The sequence below is a fragment of the Paroedura picta genome, chromosome 3 (assembly GCF_049243985.1).
Source record: "Paroedura picta isolate Pp20150507F chromosome 3, Ppicta_v3.0, whole genome shotgun sequence".
In the NCBI taxonomy this organism is placed as follows: Eukaryota; Metazoa; Chordata; class Lepidosauria; order Squamata; family Gekkonidae; genus Paroedura; species Paroedura picta.
The window spans coordinates 81739436-81756723 of record NC_135371.1 but is presented as its reverse complement, the minus strand read 5'-3'; the positions used below and the strand labels follow the sequence as shown (position 1 = coordinate 81756723).

At 46.6% G+C, this 17288-nt stretch overlaps 1 long non-coding RNA gene across 1 annotated transcript in view; it reads right to left on the bottom strand.

The window, feature by feature from the left end:
- The window catches only part of LOC143832328 (uncharacterized), a 105029-nt gene that overhangs the window by 40814 nt on the left and 46927 nt on the right, over positions 1-17288 (bottom strand). The window contains exon 2 of the long non-coding RNA XR_013229202.1: positions 13528-13656. This is a non-coding gene — a long non-coding RNA (uncharacterized LOC143832328). The remainder of the gene's footprint in view (positions 1-13527; positions 13657-17288) is intronic.

Below are 17288 nucleotides of genomic sequence, written 5' to 3'. Positions count from 1 at the left end.
GCCAGTGATCCACAGCTCACACCCTACTATTTACTGCTGGCTTCATCTATCTCCAGTAAATATGCTATTGATCCTCTATTGGCTGAAGCTAACCTACGACCCAAAGCAATTGTCTACTTTGATCTTAAGAGACAACTTTCAGTCAATTTGGCTAAAAACTGTGAAGCACAAACTATCACAGGTCGGCTTTATGGAACAACAGCTAGCCAACTTACACCAAGATCAAGCTATATCCATAATTAAACAAAGGGTCAAGGACATTAGTCGGCAAAGTGATCTAGCCAAAACACCAGAGTTTCTGTGTCTAGATAGGATCCAATACAAGCTTGTTCCAGCCCCATGTCTGTCAGACCTAGAACTTAACACCCATAGAAGGGCCTTCGCCCAAGCGAGATGCTCATCTCTACCTACAGCTGTGTTGGAGGGGCATTACAAAAACAAACAAACAAACAGCAGATGAACATGTGCTTCTGTTCTTCCCCATTTATGATACCATCAATTTTGAACACCTACCCAAGATCTTCTCCAAAGGAGAAAGTCAAGGTGCTGCTTGAAGACAAAGACAGGCAAATAACTCTCTGCACAGCTAAATTCGTCCCTGCCGTCATGAAATTGCGTACTATGTATGTGGATCAGAAAATTTCTCTCTGATCCAATTTCAGAAGTACAAAGAGACATTTGTCACTGGCAACTTAAACTATGTTTTAAATATTGAATGTAACATCTTACAGTTTTTATGTTGTCAGATCTTTTAAAATTTTTACAGTACTATTACTGTTTTTTCTCTTTTTAAATTGTCTTAGGGCCTTTCTGCACAAGGACCAATGTTGCCAAATGTTTTCAGTATGCAGAGACGCTATATTTAATAGTGGAACTTCGTCATTCCTTTAATTTTAGTGAAATATTGAATTCCCAGTAGCGTTGCATTCATTCCTCACAGGTTTCCAGTCTCGCTGGAATCACAACAAAGGAAGCGATATTTTTCTGCTCTTCTTCCTGCCCCTGCCCATCAATCAAACAGAACAGCCAATGGACTGTTGTGTTCATGCTCCTGAAAAGCCCCTTTCCCTTTAAAAACTGTTTTTTTTTAATGCAAACACACCAGTTGCAACGAATATTTGTTCAATCATTGTGTCAGAAAGACCTTTTTTGCTGGTGTAGGAGCTGGTGCTTAATCGTTTACACGCTGTTCAAGTAAAAAAAGAATCCCCCCCCCCCCATGGGCGCGATTTGTGGCCAAAATTACCAGCAGTGTTGAACAGCGGGCTGTATTGTGCTTGGGAACTTTAAAGACACTTGTAGTAGGGAGCTTTGTTTTACTGTTAATCACTTCTGTGGAGGGACTTTAGCTGGAGAAGCCTTGCTCGTTCATTGCTTTCGCCGGTCTAAGGAAAAAAGAAAATGGCAATCACGTCTCTGGAAGTTTGGGGGGGAGGAGCGAGGGTGGGACATTCTTTCTACCACTATTTTGAAAACGCACATGTCTTTCACTGATGTGTTGCAGCTTGTGCTCAGAAGTGTAGCAGTTTTTTCAGGGGGAATCCACTTTTCTGGCTTTCCCCCTAAGTGCTATAAAATTCCAATTGTTGCAGGAGTGTTGCAGGAGTTTTGCGGTTTGCTTACGACGTCATGCGGAACATTAAATTAATAGCGTTCACGAAAGGTAAAACTTTGGCTACATTATGTCATGCAGAATGGCCCTTAGTTTTTAATTCATTGTATTTTAATTTTAAGATTTTGAAAATATCAAAATATTTAAAATCTTAATGCAGTAAAAGTGCTACACTCAATATGCTAGCAAATTTGGAAAACTCAACAATGGCCACAGGATTGGAAAAGGTCAGTTTACATTCCAATCCCAAAGAAGGGCAATGCCAAAGAATGTTCAAACTACTGCACCATTGCACTCATTTCTCATGCTAGCAAAGTTATGATCAAAATCCTACAAGCTAGGCTCCAGCAATATGTGGACCGAGAACTTCCAGAAGTACAGGCAGGATTTTGAAGAGGCAGAGGAACTAGAGATCAAATTGCCAACATACGCTGGATCATGGAGAAAACTAGGGAGTTCCAGAAAAACTTCTGCTTCATTGACTATGCTAAAGCCTTTGATTGTGTGGAGCACAACAAATTGTGGCAAGTTCTTAAAGAGATGGGAATACCAGAGTATCTTATTTGTTTTCTTGAAACCTATATGCAGGTCAAGAAGCAACAGTGAGAACCGAGCATGGAATCACTGATTGGTTCAAAATTGAGAAAGGAGTTCGGCAAGGCTGTATACTGTCGCCTTGCCTATTTAACTTGTATGCGGACCACATCATGAGAAAGGCGGGGTTAGAGGTGTCACAAATTAGGATCAAGATTGCAGGGAGAAATATCAACAACCTCAGATATGCAGATGATACCACTCCAATGGCAGAAAGTGAAGAGGAACTAAAGAGCCTGTTGATGCAGGTGAAGGAGGAGAGTGCAAAAGTTGGCTTGAAACTCAACATCAGGAAAGCAAAGATCATGGCATCTGGCCCTCTCAATTCCTGGAAAATAGATGGGGAAGAAATGGAGATAGTGACAGATTTTATTTTCCTGGGCTCCGAGATCATTGCAGTTGGGGACTGCAGAAAAGAAACTAAAAGACACTTGCTCCTGGGGAGGAAAGCTATGACAAATCTAGACAGCATCCTAAAAAGCAGAGACATCACCCTGCCAACTAAAGTGCGTTCAGTCAAGGCTATGGTATTCCCAGTTGCAATGTATGGCTGCGAAAGTTGGACCATAAGGAAGGCCAAGTGTCAAAGAATTGAGGCTTTCGAACTCTGGTACTGGAGAAGACTCTTGCGAGTCCCTTGGACTGCGAGGCGAACAAACCGGTCAGTCCTAGAGGAGATCAGCCCAGACTGCTCCTTAGAAGGCCAGATCCTGAAGATGAAACTCAAATACTTTGGCCACCTCATGAGAAGGAAGGACTCCCTGGAGAAGAGCCTAATGCTGGGAGCGGTCGAGGGCAAAAGAAGAAGGGGACAACAGAGAATGAGGTGGCTGGATGGAGTCACTGAAGCAGTAGGTGCAAACTTAAATGGACTCCGGGGAATGGTAGAGGACAGGAAGGCCTGGAGGATCATTGCCCATGGGGTCGCAATGGGTCGGACATGACTTCGCACCTAACAACATTTTAATTTTAGTCTGAATGACCGTAAATAAATATTTTAAAAATGTGTCTGTGTGTGGATGCTGTGACACAGTTTAATGATGTAACAAGATTAACTTTTGCTTTTATATTCCTACTATTATTATGGTCAGTTCTTAGTCTGAGGAAGAGTGCTTGCACTCGAAAGCTCACGCCTTGAATGAATCTTTGTTGGTCTTAAAGGTGCTACTGGACTCTGATTTTATTGTGCTACTTCAGACCAACACGGCTACTCATTGAATTTATCTTAATTATAACAATTACAGACGCCTCAGGCCAGGCCAAAAAGATGACAAAGGGGCGGTTAAATCCAGGAATGAGCCACTGCAGGCAGTCAAAGGCTGATTCTGCACTTACTTTGTTTTTTTTGTGGATCATGCTGAATTCAGATCGATTTGAACTCGGTCTTCCTCCCCCCACCCCCCCAATTGAAACAGAAAAGTGTTCTGCACTTGATTGGGAAAGCTCAGAAGGGATGAGGGGAGCCAAGCCCAGACAGAGCCTATTTCTTTCTTTTCTTTTCTTGAGTGGGGGGGGGGGGCATTGAAGGCAACAGAGAAGGGAGAAAAAAACCCACAAGGCAAATCTCTATCCACAGAAGTGAGGGCTTCTGCAGTTTCTACAGAAAGAAAATTAGGGCTTCCACTTTAAGAAAAGCTACCAGCCTTGACTGGCTTGGCAGGTTTGGCCAATCAGAACTGCTCTACCACGGAGTCTGCTGGCCAATCAGCGCTTCTCTACCACTGAGGAAGTGTTTTCTCATGCTTTCTTAACCTGAATCTTCCAGTATCGATTATTAAAGGCACTCCTGGATATGGCGAAGAAATGATAGGGTGACTCCAGATGAATCCTGCTTGCTGCAGAGGGAAAATTTAAATTTCCCAAAATCAAAACGGAAATCGCATTCTGTGTAGACGGCAGGGACTGAATCGACTTGGGATTGGAATAAAAGGTCCGTGCAGTTTACACCAAGAAGGGCACTGGATCAATCTGAGCCTGCTTGGAGGCCAGAAGTGCCAAGAAGCCTCCTTCCCCCAAAAGCAGCAAGCTCCGGCTAGCCCCAGTCAGGAAGGGCCATTGCTTGCCGAGCCATCCCACAGCTGGCCAGCGGCTCCAGTCAGCCAGTGAGCAGACTCAGAGCTGCAGCCCCACCAGAGCCAATGTTAGCATGCTGGGAAGCCCAGGGGAGGTTCACACACAGCAGCTGCCGCTCATGCACACCCCACTCAGCACCCCTGCCACTGCCCACCCTGTTTGGTTGCCAGCCGGGCACCGAGCAGCTTTCCCATGGCTGCCTAGATACGCATGTGTCTCCGTTGGCCCAGCACCCAGCCAGTCACCCAGGTGCCACCAGGCCAACTAAAATCACTAGATGTGGGGTTTCCGAGATATGATTTATTTATTTGTTTGTTCCTGACTGTGTTAAGATGCATGATCATAATTATGATCATGCCCCCACCAGGGCTTCTCTGAACGAATTTGAAATTGTATTATTTCCCACCCCCTCCTTTTTGCCTTCTTCCTGAACTGCTCCCCCTTCATTTCAGCTTTAAAGTACGAATTTAGAGTCCAGTGGCACTTTGAAAACCAACTTTAACCAACTACCAATGAATTCATTAATTTGAATGTGCATTGACTTGCAGGAGGGCATTTTGGGCTCAAAAAAGACACGAGCACATTTCCATTGGCTTAAACAAGGCCACAGATTTATTAATACTCCACAGGAGTGTTGACACAGCATGGCAGAGGGAGCATGATTTGCAGTCGGAAGACCACAAGAACCCAGACCCCAGCAGCACCCTGGAGCTCATCCGGATCCCCCGCTGGGAACACAAGTCTCCTTGCTGCTGGGATCCCATCCACAGGAAGAGCCAGTGGCGCCCTGGGGCCCACCCAGTTCCCCCACAAGGAACGTTGGTCCCCTTGCCACTGGATACCCACCATAGGGAAGTGTCCACCTGGGGCTCCAAGAGGAATCACACACTGTAAGCCCCGGGGTGCCAAGGAGAGGCGTCCACCTCCTTCTTGGTCCACCCCTGGGCTACCTGGCACTGCGAGCCCCAAGCCTCTTCAGCCGGGTCGGCCCTGCTTGCAGACCTGCCACCTCGAGGGAGGTCACCATTCTGGGGACACCAATGTGCAGACCGAACTCCCCCCAAACAGGCTCCATCCCATGCCAAAACAGCCACCAAAACGAGGCCCCCTGGCCCCCTAGCCTCGTTCCCGCCAACACTTCAGAACCGCACCCCAACATGGGAGCTCCAATCAGTATGTCTCAACTCTGCCCGGAACTCAGGCTGGAGCTTCACCCCTGCTCCACCTGATGTAGGCCGTTCTGTGGGGAATGTTCACCCCCCCCCCCTCAGTGGGCCTCTTGTGGGAATCAGCCTCTTGCAATGTGGCATCCTAACCACTCAGCCTAGACTGTAAGTGCCCCTTGAAGTTACCAGGGCTCAATACCCCAGCCCCTGCCAAAACTGGCAAAATGCCATACAGCAACTGCTGCTAAACATGGCCTGGTGCTCTGCTCCACACTGCTACCATAGCCAGGCCAGTATCCCAGGACAAGCAGTCTAGGCTTTGGGAAATACAGACACCAGCCGGCAAGCTTGCATAGGAAGTCCTCTGTCACAACGATGTCCAAGAAAGCAGTGGGCTCCCTCCGCAGTGTCTGGGCCAGGCAATGCCTCTGGGCTCCCCAACTGGGCCTCCTTCCTACTCTTATAGCATGCTATCCTGTCCGCTGCTTGGCGCCATGCTCCATTCCTGGCTTTTGCATCCCCACTGACTGCTACCCTGAAGGTAACCAAAAAGGGTATTACTGGAAAAAACTGCTAGGCATCCTTGCACACCGATTGGCACCAACCCAAGCCTCCTGGTGCCCCCATATTCATTGTCAGACATCCATAGGCAGTCCCATTGTGGTTGGACGTTCCCTACCACCTGACATCTGAGTGTCGTGCCATCCAGGCCAGCCAGTGGTTCAGACCCACTATTGCCATGATCCCGAGCCCAACCCCTGATTAGGTTCAACTGGAATGCTAGCTGAAGCCATGTGGTCTCTGGAATCCGGCTGTCACACTAGGCTGAGCACAGTCCCCATGAACCGCTCCAAGGAGCCCCAGGTCCAGAGGCTGCAAGACACCCAGAAAATGCTGGAGTGAGGGCAGCCCAGCCCCCATTACTCCATTCTGTTGGAGATGACCAAGGCCAGATTTCACCAGTATATGACCAGCTTAGCAAGTAATGGGCTGCTCCTCCCAGGAGACCCCCAGCTGCTGGCTGAGCAATCTCACAAATGTTGAACCTTGTTGCCACAAAACCTTCCATGTGTATCACCTTTGACCCCGGATGTCTTACTGGGGCGATCCCCAAATGCCAGCATAGGAGACCTGAGGTATCCACAGGACTTAGGGCCATTCCGCACAGCGTTAATGTTGCTGAAGTGTTACCATTGTGTAATGCTATTTATTTTTCGTTATTCACGATGTCGTGAATCTGCAACACTCCTGTAACACTCCCGCAAAAATCGCTTCGTTGTAGCACTTTTTGGAGGATCCACAAAAGTGGATTCCCCCTAAAATAAACGCTAGATTCTTGAGAACAACCTGCAACACATCCAAAAAAGACATGTGCATTCTCAGTATAGCGGTAGCAAGCATGTCCCTCCCTAATCTCTCACACCTGAGCTTCCAGCGTCACGATCGCCATTTCCCCCCCCCCTTAAACCAGCAAAAGCAACGAATAAGCGATGCTTCTTTGGCTGAAATCCCTCCACAAGCAATTGTCCGTAAAGTTTCCAAGCACAATACAACCCCCCGTCCGACACCGCCTGTAATTTCAGCCAGTAATAGCACTGGGGGGGGGGGGTTAATTTTAAGACCATGTAAATGATTAAGCGCCAGCTACTAAGCCAGCGAAAAAGGTCTTTCTGATACATCGAATGAACAAATATGCGTTGCTACTGGTGTTTTCAGGTTTTTAAAAAACAGTTTTTAAAGGGAAGCACGAACACAACAGTTAATTGGCTGATCTGTTTGATTGATGGCCAGGAGCAGGAGAAAGCACAGAAAAATATCACCCCCCCTTGTTGCGATTTCAGCGAGACTGGAAACTTGTGCGTTACGAGAACAGCGCTAGTGGGAGAGCCTTTTTTTCGATAGAACCTGCCGCTTTTGCTTGAAGTGCTTTTCAATAGCGCTCAGATTTAGCGACATTGCCCATTGTGTGGAATGGCCCTTAATGTGCATACTGCCCCTGCCAACTGGAGACAGCATTGGCATCAAGGTGATGGGGGGGGGGGGCAAACCTTGCTGCATAAATATGAAGTCAGGGAATTCCTGAATGGTATGAAGAGGTCCCCGCATTAGAAGTGGTCTGACAGGCGCTGACCCACCTTCAGTCTGTCATAACTGATGCTATATAACCAGCTGGAAGCTCCCCTAGAGCACCACACCTTACCTTGTGAGGTACTTAACTTCTTTCCCAGCCCAAAGAGCTCCACAGGCCTCTAGGGTACAGCACCTTGCATCTCTTCTGTGACAGTCCTATGCAGCCGCTTCCTCTGCCCAGTGCATTCTGAGATCAAGCCCTGGGAAAGCCCCTCGTTATTGCGTCCTCATCAACACCACGTCCATGACGGACACCCCCCCAAGCCAGTCTGGCCCGTTAACTGCAATTAACCTAGGATTGGCTGCCCTGCCAAGCAAGACCGGGTGATGCCTGTGATACCAGCTGTGGAAGGCATGGCCTGCCCTGACACCATCAAGCAATGCCTGGCTGCTGCTGAAGGAATGTAAGCACTGGCAATGGGCACATATTGCCTGGCCAAGACTACTGTGTAGCCCCGGATGGTAGTCACTGACCATCGGCAGCTAGCCACAGGCTTCTGGGGCCCCATTCCCTGCCCAGGCTGTGGGTGGTGCCCTTGCTTGGCCCTGGAGTGACACTCGGAGGGCTTCGCGGCTCCTGATTGGGCCCTCCGAGTTTTTATCCCGGACAGAGCCCGCCCTTTCTCCTCCCCCTTAGGGCTTACTCTTTTTTTTATTCCTCTCTGCAGGAGCAGTTAAAGATAATAACATAAGGAAAGGTGATAGGATTTTGCCACCTTTGATACTACAAACTGTTTTTGGAGGATTGGAGGTTTCAATCACTGATGAAGCCAATTAAAACGGAATTGATCTAGAAGCCGTTATGGTTGTTCCTTCTGGTATATAAAAGATGTAAAAGAAATTGTATTTACTCATTGTATATATTACAAACATATTGCCTTAGAACAGTTCCATTTCTTTTCTGTTAGCTTTTTGCTCCTGCAAACCAAGATTGCTGCCCAAAGCAAGGGGTTGGACTAAATGACCCAGGAGATCCCAGCCAGCACTGACCTCCTGCAAACCAAGACCACTTCTTGAAGCAGGGGTTCGACTAGATGACCCTGGAGGTCTCTCCCAACTCTCCCACTGCCTAAAGCAATGACCTTGTAGATCTCAGCCAGCTTTGATCTCCTGCAAACCAAGACCACTGCTGGGGTTGGACTAGATAACCCTGGGGGTGCCAGCCAGTTCAGAGCCCCTGCAAACTAAGACCACTGCCTGCGAAGGGGGTCGGACTAGATGACCCTGGATGTCCCTGCCAGCTTTGAGCTCCTGCAGGCCAAGACCACTGTCCAAGCAGTGAGTTGGACTAGATGACAATGGAGGTACCTGCCAGCTCTGCTCTAGCAAACCAAGACTGCTGCCTAAAGCAGGGGGCTGGACCAGATGACCAAAAGGAGAGTTCTGCCAGCTCTGTGCCCCTGCAAAACATGACTGCTGCCTGGAGCAGGGGGTTGGACTAGATGACTCCAGGGATCCCTGCCAACTCTGCGCTCCTACAACCAAGACCGCTGCCTGAAGCAGGGGTTTGGACTAGGTGACCATGGAGGTCCCTGCCAGCTCTGTACCCCTGCCAGCCAAGACTGCCACCTGAAGCGGGGGGTAGGATTAGATGACCCTGGAAGTCCCAGCCAACTCTGAAAACCTGAAGAAAAACCCACTGGCTGTTTTTAGTTTGTTGTTCTTGTTTTTGGATGGCAGTCGGCTGACTCGGTGAAGGCCTCCTCGTGTGCCAGTGGCAACACACATCCCTCCCCACCAGATGGATCTGGGTTTGATAAAAGGGGCCTCTCGGGAACAATGCCAGCTGAGCCTGCTCCTTGGGCCGCGCCGAAGCCAGGGATGGAGAGACAGAAGCAGAGAGAGAGAGACAGAGAGAGGAAGGGAGGGAGGGAGGAAAGGGAGATAAAGGGATGGGAGAAAGACAGGAAGAAACACAGAAAGTAAAAAATTTAGAGGACAAAGGGATGCATGGGAGACAGAGAGGAGATACATGGATGGATGGATGGATGGATGGATGGATGGATGGGTGGGTGGGTGGGTGGGAGGGAGGAAGGAAGGAAGGAAGGAAGGAAGGAAGGAAGGAAGGAAGGAAGGAAGGAAGGAAGGAAGGATAAACGGAAATATGAAAGAAACACACACAGAGAGACTGGAGAGCTGGAGAGATAGAGGCAGAGAGACAGAAAAAGAGACATAAAGGAGAGAGAGAGAAAAATGAAACATGGAAGGAAGGAAGGAAGGAAGGAAGGAAGGAAGGAAGGAAGGAAGGAAGGAAGGAAGGAAGGAAGGAAGGAAGGAAGGAGAGAGAAAAGGAGATAAAGGGATGGAAGAAGAAGAAGAAGAAGAAGAAGAAGAAGAAGAAGAAGAAGAAGAAGAAGAAGAAGAAGAAGAGTTGGTTCTTATATGCCGCTTTTCCCTACTCGAAGGAGGCTCAAAGCGGCTTACAATCACCTTCCCTTTCCTCTCCCCACAACAGACACCCTGTGGGGTGGGTGAGGCTGAGAGAGCGTTAATATCACTGCCCGGGCAGAACAGTTTTATCAGTGGTGTGGCGAGCCCAAGGTCACCCAGCTAGTTGCATGTGGGGGAGCGCAGAATCGAACCTGGCATGCCAGATTAGAAGTCTGCACTCCTAACCACTACACCAAACTGGATGGATGGATGAATGGATGGAGGGAAATATGAAAGAAACGCACACACAGAGATGGAGAGATGGAGAGATAGAGGCAGCGAGAGAGAAACAGAGACAGAAAGGAGAGAGAGAAAGAAATGAAAAAAGCAAGGAAGGAAGGAAGGAGAGAGAGATATAAAGGGATGGAAAAAATACAGGGAGAAGGACAGAAAGTAAGACAGTTAGAAGAGAAAGGCATGGACGGGAGAGAGCAAGGAGATACAGGCATGGGTGGATGGCTTGGTAGAAGGATATGAGGAAGGCAGAAAGAAAGACAGAGAGCGAGGAAGAGAGATAGATAGAGGCAGGGACAGAGAGAAAGAGACAGGAAGGAGATAGAGAAAGGCAGGAAGAAAGGAAGGAAGATACACTACAAGCCAAGACACTCTCAAACCCACCCATTCTAGCGCTTGTTGTATTTACACGTACAACGGGCTCTAAATCTAGTCTAATACTAATACTAATACTAATATAGTGCCATAGGGCTGCTGCTTTGTGATTCCTTCTGACACCTGGTAACCCCAGAAATCACTAGACTTCAGAACTGGATTGATTACAGTGCAGGAAGAAGTCACAGTGTGGACTCTTTTTGTCATGTGGCCATGAACATTCCCTGTTATGATGTGATACAGGAAGGTGTTGTGTCTTTAATAGATCTTCTCAAGAAACCATTTCTTTTGAGCCTAGTTTTTAAGGTGCAGAATGAATATTTAGGAGGAGTTAGGTCATCTTGTCATATTTCATGTTAACAAGATGGATATTTTATTACCAAGTATACCTCTGCTGGCAAATGTACCATGAGACTAATGTGTGTAACTTTCAAAGAACAAAAACAGGAAGAGACTAGAAGCCCACAAGCATGCCAAGAAAATTGCCACTGCCATTTTGTTTCTGCAAGAAGGTGGAGCTGGTCTATGCTGCCAGTTGGATGTGAGAGTCAACTTCCACTTGCTGTTGAAAAATCCTCTAATGAGCAAGAGAAACTTAGATCTGCCATCTGCTCTAATAGAAGATTTTGGTACAAAGGGAAGAAAAGCCTTTAAACACCAACAGTTTGGTGGAGGAGGAGAGTTTGTGCATACTTTTGGCTGGGCTGGTGATGCAGACCTCAGGGTAACGGGCTGAGCAAGAGCTGCTCAGAAGTGTATGCTCTGTATGCATGTAGGCAGAGCCAGTTTAAGGACTTGCAGAACCCTAGCAGGGCACAACTGTGGTGGGAGCAGCCATGCTGGGGGCAGAGGGACCCCCACACTGGAAAGGGGGGTTTCACTATGAGTGTCCTTAAAGAGCTCCATCAATCAAACTCACTTTCTCAAAAGGTCCTTGCCAGGAGTGTGTTGGAAGGAGTTCAAGAGGAGAGGGTCTCCGACTCACCTGCTGCTGCTGCCTTCTTTGTGGTCCTGTGCAGGAGGGGGGAGACAGTGGAGGCAATATGAGTGCAGGGCATAGAGGAAGAAGCAGTAGCAGTGAGGTGGCAGAGGGACTGGGCTCAGATGAAGGAGGATGGAGCAGTCTTCTTCTTTTCCATGCTGCAGTCTTAGGTCCCACCTGGTCTCTTGACTCCACCTCCTTAGGGCTATGCCTGCAGAATGTCCCCTGCAGCGGGAACCTTTTTTCCCGCTCCAGTACATTGATGATGCAGTTCTATCATCCTGACATCATAAAAGTTCAAGGGACAAGGGGAGAGGAGAGAGGCTATTGCCTGATCCATGAGAGGGAAAGCACTGTGTGGAGCCCTGAATGCACAGGGTCTGTAGCACCTGGCTGTGTGCTACCTGGCTAAAGTGGCCTCGCATGTAGAGAGGAAGAATATTGCACCTGCTGCCCCCATCCTCAAAATCTGTGTGTTCTTCCTATGTATGCCCATGTATATATCGACAAGCTGTTCCATGTAACTCGGACTCAGCTCTTGAAAACATACTGATTGCATGTAAGAGTCAGCATGCCTATACTTACAGATGCATGTACCTGTCTACAGACAATGGCTGAACCCTGCCACAGCAATCCTGTTCCTTTCTATGAACCTTCAGTACATGAACTTTTCAATGCCTACACAGCCATGAGCCTCCTAGAGAACCAGGACAAGAAGCCCAGTTCAACGGTAGATGGAGGGCAAAGAGCTGTTCTCTGTTACCTTCCAGCAGTCCAAACATCCATGTTTCCATGGGATACTTATAGCTGACCCACATTCTGTGTTTACCTTGTCTTCATCCTGAAACATACCTCACCCAGATTGTCCTAATGTCAGCCCTCACCTGGATAGCCCGGGTAAGCTAAGCAGGGCTGACCCTGGCTAGGATTTGGATGGAGTTCCTCCAAGGAACACTGAGGGTCATGGCACAGAGGCAGACAATGGCTACCACCTCCAAACATCCCTTGCTTGGCTGCCAGACAATCCTCAGATCTCCTGGCCAGCCTACACATGCTATATGAAAAACAATAATCCTAATGTCAGCAAACATTATTTTGATTTGCTCTTCAATTTCTTAGAACAGCAACCATTCCAGAACGCTTCTGTCTTTCCCCTTCTAATACTGCCGAGAAGGGAAAAATTGAGGTAATAATTGTTATTTCAGGAGGCAAATCCCTTTGGAAACATTCCTGTTGCTTTTCCACAGATGGTGCTGGCTGGTGAGTTTGTGGTAGCTATGGAAATACTCTCCCTATGTATAAATATGCATGTGTATTTTAGCCAGAGAGAAGAGATTCAGCAGGTGAAGATTTCCCTGGCATAAGAGGGTAGAATGAGTAGGAATGTGGGCACCCTCCACTGATAGTCAGCAGCTCCCAATATTCAAGGACACAAGAGAATAGTCCATGCTGTGGATCCCTTCCATATCGGCATCCTCTGTCCCATCTGACCTCAGCCTTTATATAGGAACTGAAATTGAATTGATTGGGCTTGAAAGCCCAAATCCTCAAATAAGGTTTTCATGGAAGTAGGTGGACAGTTGCTATAGATGGAATGTTCCTGGTTTGTCTGCTGAATCTGTACCTTTAATTCTACTCTCAAGGCCAAAGGAAACATTCCAGAAAAAGTTGGCGACACAAAAATCAAATGAAAACGTTTCTCCCTTTTATGTTGCCTCAAAATGTATTTGAATTGTGATTCTCCACCCTACGGCATCTCTTGTAGCCTAGGAAGTATCCCTGAAGTCATAGGTTATTCATATATTATCAAGTTAGGCAGATTTTTTGGCAAGTAATTTTTCCTGATGCCTGCTTTCTGGAGTTCAGACACCCCAATGTTTAATGAAAAGAGGTTTGGAACACAGTGGACATAATAAAAGGGAAATTCTCACCTTGAGATAGATGTATGTATAGTTCCTGATTCTGGAATGAAAGTTCCTTTCCTCAAGTCTCATCTGGCCAAATTTCTCATAAGTAGGTGATTTCAAATGGAAAAGTGTGTCTGTTTTCCTTCCAGAAATCTAAGGAAAGAGGTGTAGAAGAACATAAGATGAATCATTACAATCGGTTTCTGCTTCCCACCCCCAGCCATTTAAATCTCCTTTCACCTCATCAGGACAGAACTTTATTCCCTTTCCCCACAACAGCAGTTGGAAGCCATCTCTTTGTGCTTTCTCTTTCAGCAACAAGTTTCTTAACGTCTAGTGAGCTCAGTGTCACTTCTGGTCAATGACTTACACTCAAGGGATCACTGACAAAAAAGAAAGCAATGTTTCTTTTATTTCTTTTCTTTTAATCTCTGTCCAAACAGCAAACATTTATAGGGCCTCAGACCCTATAACTAGTGGCTGCAGATATGTCTGTGAGTCAGCAGTTGTGCAAGGCTGATCTAAAGAGAAGGAAAATAGGGAGAAATGTTTATTGAGAATAGACAATTATTTGACTTTTACTAATTTAATATTTTCTGTGCATATTAGAAGCACATTGATTGTGGTTAGTTAATACTAACTATTGTCTCCCTGGGGTTACAAATACTCACCCCATCCCCCCTTTTTTGTAGAGAAGAATTTATTTATATAAAATATACCAACACAACATCTTAACACTGAGAGCATGAAAGTAGGAGGATCCCAAACTTTCATATTTATGAATATCCATGTTTTACACATATCATTCCATCTTGGTTATGGGGTAATGTTGGTTCTATTGGGATGTTATATGACTTTGACACTGGAACAGCATATCTGGCTGACAGCTCTTTCCTGACATTAAGAAAAGATTGTGGTGAGAAACATAATTTCCCAGTAATACTTCTTAAGCTTTGGAGCCACATATTTCAGGGGCACAGATGTGTGATCATCTGCTGCCTTGAGTTGCAAGCTGTGTGCAAGTTGTATTAAGCCCAGGCAAACATTTGACAAACTCTTTGCTTGTCTTTGAACTGTCAGCATATGGTTGATTGTGCGCAAAAGCCCATGACACCTGCAGGATTTTATAATGCTTCCCACCCCAGCATAATTTGTGCCTGCATTGTTATATTGATTTTTTGGTTAAGCTGCTTTGAACATATATGAGAACATCCTAGAAATCCTAAATGAACAGACAAACAAGTGTGATTATTGTCTCCCAGGATAGTTAACTCAAGGTTAAAGTACATAAAATAAACAAGCATATAGAAGATGTGTCATAGGGTGCTTTCTTGAATTTCCAAAAATACCTAGTGCTAAAGATACAGAAAATTATAATCCTTGAGAATTTCTTATACATCATGCTCTTCAATGTCACGTTCAAGGGGTTTCTGTGCTTTGTATGCTTTGAAGCAGCTCACCTGTGAGACAGCTCTGAGCCGCACGGCACTCTCTTAAGACACATAAAATCTATGCATGAAATGTAGCTTCCACATGGGAAGCACATGTGTCTAAGCACCATATGTTTTCTCAGTCAGGGAGAAACCAAGGGAGTCCCTGTGGTTTTTCTTTGCAGCTGTTCAGCTAGTCTATATGGTTGCAGAAACAAGGTTTTTTCCCCGCCTCCTCGGTCTCAACACTTTTTTTGGAACTCCTGGGTTGGCATTTGTAATACAGTTCCTCATATTTCAATGCACGCAGCCTCAGGCCTCCCATTAACTAGTCAGACCTGGAGTGGAACCCTAGCGTCCAATTTCTCGGCAATCAGGATTCAAGAAAATGGGCACTGACCCCAAAGGCAAGCAGGGAAGTGGGGGGAGGAGGAGGGCTGGGAGCTGATTGTCAGCTGTTTCTTGTTAAAGGTAAAGGTATCCCCTGTGCAAGCACCGGGTCATGTCTGACCCTTGGAGTGATGCCCTCTAGCATTTTCATGGCAGACTCAATATGGGGTGGTTTGCCAGTGCCTTCCCCAGTCATGACCGTTTACCCCCCAGCAAGCTGGGTACTCATTTTACTGACCTCGGAAGGATGGAAGGCTGAGTCAACCTTGAGCTGGCTGCTGGGATTGAACTCCCAGCCTCATGGGCAGAGCTTTCAGACTGTATGTCTGCTGCCTTACCACTCTGCGCCACAAGAGGCTCTCTGTTTCTTGTTACTGATCATCAATTCTTTTTGGTATGAATTTCTACTTCCTCCTCCTCCTCCTGTTAGCTATTATATCTTTTTTTTACCGCATTAGAACTTTAAAAAAGAAAATCATATTTTCTGAACCATTTCCTTTTTTAGACTTTTTTTTCCTTTGGACTATTTAAACATTGTTAATTCAAGCTTCAAGGGGTAAGTATTTCTTTAGCAAATGGGAGTGGCAAGAGGAACACATTTAACACTTTCTATACTTCCTGCACAGAATTGTGCCAAGAGGTGCTGAGTTCTGCCAACCGTTCCCCATGCCATACAACAGCTAGGACTGAGATACGTGCTGCCCACCACCAAGACAGCTGCCTCCTCATGTCCGCTCCCCCAGCTGTACAGATAATAAGTGGCTGGCTTAGGTAAATGCCATTCACCATTACATACTTCAAGGTGCTTGCTATGTTTCCTTGCTAGGAATGCTAGTCCTCAGCACCTGGGGATCCCCCAGTTTCATAGCTCATCTCCAGGAGATCAGTTCCCCTGGAGGAAATGGCTGCTTTGGAGGGTACTGCAGAGCATTATACAAGACTGAAGTCCCTCTCTATCCCAAATCCCACACAGTTCCACCCCCCAAAGTCCCCAGGTATTTTCCAGCCTAGAGCTGGCAACCATATTCCCTGCCTAGCTCATTAAAAAAAAATTCTATTCATTTATTTTAATTCTCCTTTTAAAAATAATGAAACAAACATGATTTTTTTTCAAGTAAACAACCATATCGTTTGTGAGAGTTGTCATTAGGAAGCAGCCTATCAAAATTTGTGTTGGCTCCAAATTGGCTCCAAATCTGGGGGTGCCAGGTTTCCTATTCTAGTGGGAGACCTTCTGGCATTCCTACTATTCACCTGTTGATGCCCAAAGCACTGGGGGGGGGGGTGGAGTATGTGCCAGCATCACACTGAACCATTGATGATGTCACTTCCGGTCAAAGCCAGAAGTGGCATAGTAGAGGTTCTTAACAGTTACAATTTTGTAAACGCAGCAGTATCTAAAGATGTGACTTCCAGTTTTTACTGGCTGTGACATCAGCATGCCGGTATAGGCCCCACCCCTAGATTTCTCCTGGGGGTTGCAAGCTGTTGTCTGCCAATCCTACTGACTTCATACCTTCCACCTCAGTTTCATACCTCCCACCTCCCACCCGTCTACTGTAACCAGGACTGTTTCCACACGGAGGCGTAAAATGCATGCTGCCTCCTGCTTGTTAAAGTGGGACTGCAAACCACGCATTTGGCTGCCCGCTGCCTCATCACAGCTTTTGCCTTCCCAACGAGGCAACAAAGAAGCTGGAAGTGTGGACGACCCACATTTCCCCCCCTGCTCCTCAGATTGTCAATCAATGGAAACCACCAATTCCCATGCTGCAACAATAAAACATTTTTCCTTGATTTCTGTTCGGGATTCACTTTATGGTGGTCTAGATTCATTTTTGGTTAGCTGGGTTCTACCTAGCAACACTCACTAATTGGCAGAGCATGACTCCACACCCTGACCTTAAGCAACCTTCCCAAAATGACCTTAAGCAACTTTCCTGGCAGCACACCTATCCACCCTTT